Source organism: Arachis ipaensis, chromosome B9 (assembly GCF_059453495.1).
Source record: "Arachis ipaensis isolate K30076 ecotype BB chromosome B9, ASM5945349v1, whole genome shotgun sequence".
Lineage (NCBI taxonomy): Eukaryota > Viridiplantae > Streptophyta > Magnoliopsida > Fabales > Fabaceae > Arachis > Arachis ipaensis.
Window position 1 is genome coordinate 43075754 of NC_142444.1, and position 6024 is coordinate 43081777.

Consider the following 6024-nt stretch of genomic DNA (forward strand, 5'->3'; position numbering starts at 1 on the left):
TGCTGAAGCTTGGCTGGCCATTTGGCCATGTCTAATTTTTTGGACCGAAGCTTTCACATAAAGCTTGGCTCGCTATTAAGCCATGTCTAAATTTTTGGACCGAAGCTTTAGACTAACATTGTATGATTCCTGGAATTCTTATTAAAAATTTTGTATCTTTTTATTTTCTTTTTCCAAATTAATTTTCGAAAAATAAAAAAAATTAATAAAATCATAAAAACAAAAAAAAAAATTTCATGTTTGAGTCTTGTGTCAAATTTTAAGTTTGGTGTCAATTGCATCTTTTTAATCTTTCTTTAAAATTTTCGAAAAATACATGCATTGAGTTTTGTTCTTCATGATCTTCAAGTTGTTCTTGATGATTGTCTTTGTTTGATCTTTACATTTTCTTATTTTGTGTCTTTTCTTGTTTTTCATATGCATTCTTGAATTATTAGTGTCTAAGGTTTAAAAATTTTTAAGTTTGGTGTCTTGCATATTTTTCTTTTCTTAAAAATTTTCAAAAATATGTTCTTGGTGTTCATCATAATCTTCAAAGTGTTCTTGGTATTCATCTTGACATTCAAAGTGTTCTTGCATATTTTTCTTGTTTTGATTCATAATTTTTATGTTTTGCATCATTTAGTTGTTTTTCTCTCTCCTCATAAAAATTCAAAAATAAAAAAAATATCTTTCCCTTATTCTTCTCATAAATTTCGAAATTTTGATTGATTTAGTTGAAAGGTTTTAAAATTTAATTGTTTCTTATGAGTCAAGTCAAAATTTCAAATTAAAAATTCTATCATTTTCAAATCCTTTTCAAAAATCAAATCTTTTTCATATTTTTTTTTATATATTTTCGAAAATTTTCAAAATCTTTTTCTTATTTTTATTTCATATTTTCGAAATTAATGCTAACATTTAATGTTTAGATTAAAAAATTTTCAAGTTGTTACTTGCCTATTAAGAAAGGTTCAATCTTTAAATTCTAAAATTATATCTTTTAGTTTCTTATTAGTCAAGTAATCAACTTTAATTTTCAAAAATCAAATCTTTTTCAAAATGATTTTCAATCATATCTTTTTCAAAATCATATCTTTTAATTTGTTCAATTTCAAAATCCTTTCTAACTTCTTATCTTTTTAAAATTGATTTTCAAATCTTTTTCAATTAACCACTTAACTTTTTGTTTGATTTTAAAAGTTTACTATTTCAATCATATCTTTTTCAAAACCACCTAACTACTTTTCTCTCTCCAATTTTCAAAAATCACTAACCACTTTTTCAAAAATCTTTTTAATTAATTAATTTATTTAGTTTTTAAATTTTATTTTACTTCTTCCCTTAATTTTCGAATACTAACCAATAATTAAAATAAAAACAAAAATATTTTCCTTTTTTAATTTAAAATTAGAATTCTCTCTCCCTCATCTCTTTCTATTTATTTATTTATTTACTAACACTTCTCTTCTTCTTATAATTCGAACCCTCTCTCCCTCTCTGTGTTCGAATTCTTCATCTTCTATTCTTCTACTCACATAAAGGAATCTCTATACTATGACATAGAGGATTTCTATTCTTTTCTATTCTCTTCTTTTTCATATGAGCAGGAGCAAGGATAATAATATTCTTGTTGAAGCTGATCCGGAACCTGAAAGGACTCTAAAGATGAAGCTAAGAGAAGCTAAAGCACAACACTCTGGAGAGGACCTGACATAATTTTTTGAAAAAGAAGAAGAGATGGCCGAACGCAACAACAATGGTGGAGATGCAAGGAAGATTCTTGGTGACTTTATTGCACCCTCTTCTGACTTCTGTGGAAGGAGCATCTCAATTACTGCAATTGGAGCAAACAACTTTGAGCTTAAGCCTCAATTAGTTTCTCTGATGCAGCAGAATTGCAAGTTTCATGGACTTCCATTGAAAGATCCTTATCAGTTTTTAGCTGAATTCTTGCAAATCTGTGACACTATTAAGACCAATGGGGTTAATCCTGAGGTCTACAGACTTATGCTTTTCCCCTTTTCTATAAGAGACAGAGCTAGGACATGGTTAGACTCAAAAACTAAAGATAGCCTGAACTCTTGGGAAAAGTTGGTCAATGCTTTCTTGGCCAAATTCTTTCCGCCTCAAAAATTGAGCAAGCTTAGAGTGGAAGTCCAAACCTTCAGATAGAAGGAAGGTGAATCCCTCTATGAAGCATGGGAAAGATACAAGCAATTGATCAGAAGGTGTCCTTCTGACATGTTTTCAGAATGGAGCATCATATGTATATTCTATGATGGTCTGTCTGAATTGTCCAAGATGTCATTGGACCACTCTGCTGGAGGATCTCTTCATCTGAAGAAGACGCCTGCAGAAGCCCAGGAACTCATTGAAATAGTTGCAAATAACTAGTTCATGTACACTTCTGAAAGGAATTCTATGAATAATGGGACAACTCAGAAGAAAGGAGTTCTGGAGATTGATACTCTGAATGCCATATTGGCTCAGAACAAAATATTGACTTAGCAAGTCAATATAATTTCTCAGAGTCTGTCTGGAATGCAAGCTGCAACAGGCAGTACTAACTAAGCTTCCTCTGAAGAAGAAGCCTATGACCCTGAGAATCCTGCAATGGAAGAGGTGAATTACATGGGAGAATCCTATGGAAACACCTATAATCCTTCATAGAGGAATCATCCAAATTTCTCATGGAAGGATCAACAGAAGCCTAATCAAGGCTTCAATAATAATAATGGTAGAAGAAATAGGTTTGGCAATAGCAAACCTTTTCCATCATCTTCTCAGCAACAGACAGAGAATTCTAAGCAGAGCCACTCTAACTTAGCAACTGTAGTCTCTGATCTATCTAAGACCACTCTCAGTTTTATGACTAAAACAAGGTCCTTTATCAGAAATCTGGAGGCACAAGTGGGTCACCTGAGTAAAAGAGTTACTGAAATCCCTCCTAGTACTCTCCCAAGCAATACAGAAGAGAATCCAAAAAGAGAGTGCAAGGCCATAAATATAACCAACATGGCTGAACCTAGAGAGGAAGAAAAGGTAGTGATTTCCAGTGAGGAATACCTCAATGGACGTCCACTGGCCTCCAAGGAGTTCCCTAATGAGGAACCAAAAGAATCTGAGGCTCATGTAGAGACCCTAGAGATTCTACTGAACTTACTGTTATAATTTGTGAGCTCTGATGAGTATTCTTCCTCTGAAGAGGATGAAGACATTGTTGAAGAGCAAGTTGCTCAGTATCTAGGAGCAATCATGAAGCTGAATGCCAAGTTAATTGGTAATGAGACTTGGGAGGATGAACCCCCATTGCTCATCAATAAACTGAATGATCTGGTTCAACTGAAATTACTTCAGAAGAAACAGGATCCTAGAAAGTTCTTAATACCTTGTACCATAGGCACCATGACCTTTAAGAAGGCTTTGTGGAACCTTGGGTCAAGTATAAACCTCATGCCCCTCTCTGTAATGGAGTAACTAGGGATCTTTGAGGTACAAGCTGCAAGAATCTCACTAGAAATAGCAGACAATTCAAGGAAACAGGCTTATGGACTTGTAGAGGATGTCTTAGTGAAGGTTGAAGGCTATTACATCCCTGCTGACTTCATAATCCTAGAGACTGGGAAGGATGAAGATGAATCCATCATCCTTGGAAGACCCTTCCTAGCCACAGCAAGAGCTGTGATTGATGTGGACAGAGGAGAGTTAGTCCTTCAAGTGAATGAGGACTACCTTGTGTTTAAGGCTCACGGATCTTCTTCTGTAACCATGGAGAGGAAGCATGAAAAGCTTCTCTCAATACAGAGTCAAACAGAGCCCCCACACTCAACTTCTAAGTTTGGTGTTGGGAGGCCAACATCAAGCTCTGAGTCTCTGTGAAGCTCTCTAAGAGCTTCACTGTCAAGCTACTGACATTAAAGAAGCACTTATTGGGAGGCAACCCAATGTTATTTAATTATATTTATTTGTTTTCCATTGTTATTTTATGTTTTCTTTAGGTTGATGATCATGTGAAGTCACAAAAACAACTAAAAAATAAAAAACAGAATGAAAAACAGCATTAAAAACAGCACACCCTGGAGGACAGGCTTACTGGCATTTAAACGCCAGTAAGGATAGCAGAATGGGTGTTTAACGCCCAGCCTGGCAGCATTCTGGGCGTTAAACGCCAGAATGGGCAGCACTCTGGGCGTTTAACGCCAGAAAGGGCTGTCTGGCACAGGCTGGCGTTAAACGCCAGAAATGGGCATCTGGTTGGCGTTAAACGCCAGAAATGGGCATCTGGCTGGCGTTTAATGCCAGGAAAGGTAGCAGAGCTGGCGTTAAATGCCAAAATTGGCACAGAATGGGCGTTTGAACCCCAGAATGGTGCAAGGACTCGAATTCCTTGACACCTCAAGATCTGTGGACCCCATGATGAGCGGATATTTTATATGCTTTTTGGGGTTAATTTCATATAGATTTTAGTATGTTTTAGTTGGTTTTTAGTTTATTTTCATTAGTTTCTAGGCAAAATTCATATTTCTGGACTTTACTATGAGTTTGTGTGTTTTTCTGTAATTTCAGGTATTTTCTGGCTGAAATTGAGGGAGCTGAGCAAAAATCTGATTCAGGCTGAAAAAGGACTGTTGATGCTGTTGGATTCTGACCTCTCTGCACTCAAAATGGATTTTCTGGAGCTACAGAACTCCAAATGGCATGCTTCCAATTGCGTTGGAAAGCAGACATCCAGGACTTTCCAGCAATATATAATAGTCCATACTTTGCTCAAGGATAGATGACTTAAACTGGCGTTCAACGCCAGTTCCCTGCCCAATTCTGGCGTCCAGCGCCAGAAACAAGTTGCAAGTTGGAGTTCAACGCCAGAAAAGGATCCAAAGCTGGCGTTGAATGCCCGAAACAGCCCCAGGCACGTGAAAGCTTTAGTCTCAGCCCCAGCACACACCAAGTGGGCCCCAGAAGTAGATTTCTGCACTATCTGTTATAGTTTACTCATTTTCTGTAAACCTAGGTTACTAGTTTAAGTATTTAAACAACTTTTAGAGATTTATTTTGTATCTCATGACATTTTAGATCTGAACTTTGTACTCTTTGACGGCATGAGTCTCTAAACTCCATTGTTGGGGGTGAGGAGCTCTGCTGTGTCTCGATGAATTAATGCACGTATTTCTGTTTTCTATTCAAACATGTGTGTTTCTATCTAAGATATTCATTCGCACTTCAACATGAATGTGATGAACGTGACAATCATCATCATTCCCCCACGAACGCGTACCTGACAACCACTTCTGTTCCACCGTAGAATGAATGAATATCTCTTGGATCTCTTAATCAGAATTTTCGTGGTATAAGCAAGATTGATGGCGGCATTCATGAGAGTCCGGAAAGTCTAAACCTTGTCTGTGGTATTCCGAGTAGGATTCTGGGATTGAATGACTGTGACGTGCTTCAAACTCGTGAGTACTGGGCGTAGTGACAGACGCAAAAGGATAGTAAATCCTATTCCGGTACGATTGAGAACCTGCAGATGATTAGCCGTGCGGTGATAGCGCACCTGGACCCTTTTCACTGGAAGGATGGATGGTAGCCATTGACAACGGTGATCCACCAACACACAGCTTGCCATAGGAGGAACGTGTGTGCGCGAACAAGAAGGCAGAGGAAAGCAGAGATTCAGAAGACAAAGCATCTCCGAAACTCCAACACATTCTCCATTACTGCATAACAAGTATTTATTTCATGCTCTGTTATTCCTTGCAATCAGATTTGATAAGTGAATTGTTTTATTGTTTTTCTGATTAAGAGTTACAAGATAACCATAGCTTGCTTCAAGCCAACAATCTCCGTGGGATCGACCCTTACTCACGTAAGGTATTACTTGGATGACCCAGTGCACTTGCTGGTTAGTGGTACGAGTTGTAAAAAGTGTGATTTACAATTCATGCACCAAGTTTTTGGCGCCGTTGCCGGGGATTGTTCGTGTTTGGACAACTAACGGTTTATTTTGTTGCTTAGATTAGGAAAAATTTTCCTTTTTAGTTT

At 36.9% G+C, this 6024-nt stretch overlaps 1 non-coding gene across 1 annotated transcript; it reads right to left on the reverse strand.

Annotated features, from left to right (window-relative positions):
- Window positions 1-2121: 2121 nt before the first annotated feature.
- Window positions 2122-2225, reverse strand: LOC148544467 (small nucleolar RNA R71). The gene has a single exon (XR_015901545.1). It is a non-coding gene; the product is annotated as a small nucleolar RNA R71 (small nucleolar RNA).
- Between the last annotated feature and the right edge of the window lie 3799 nt (window positions 2226-6024).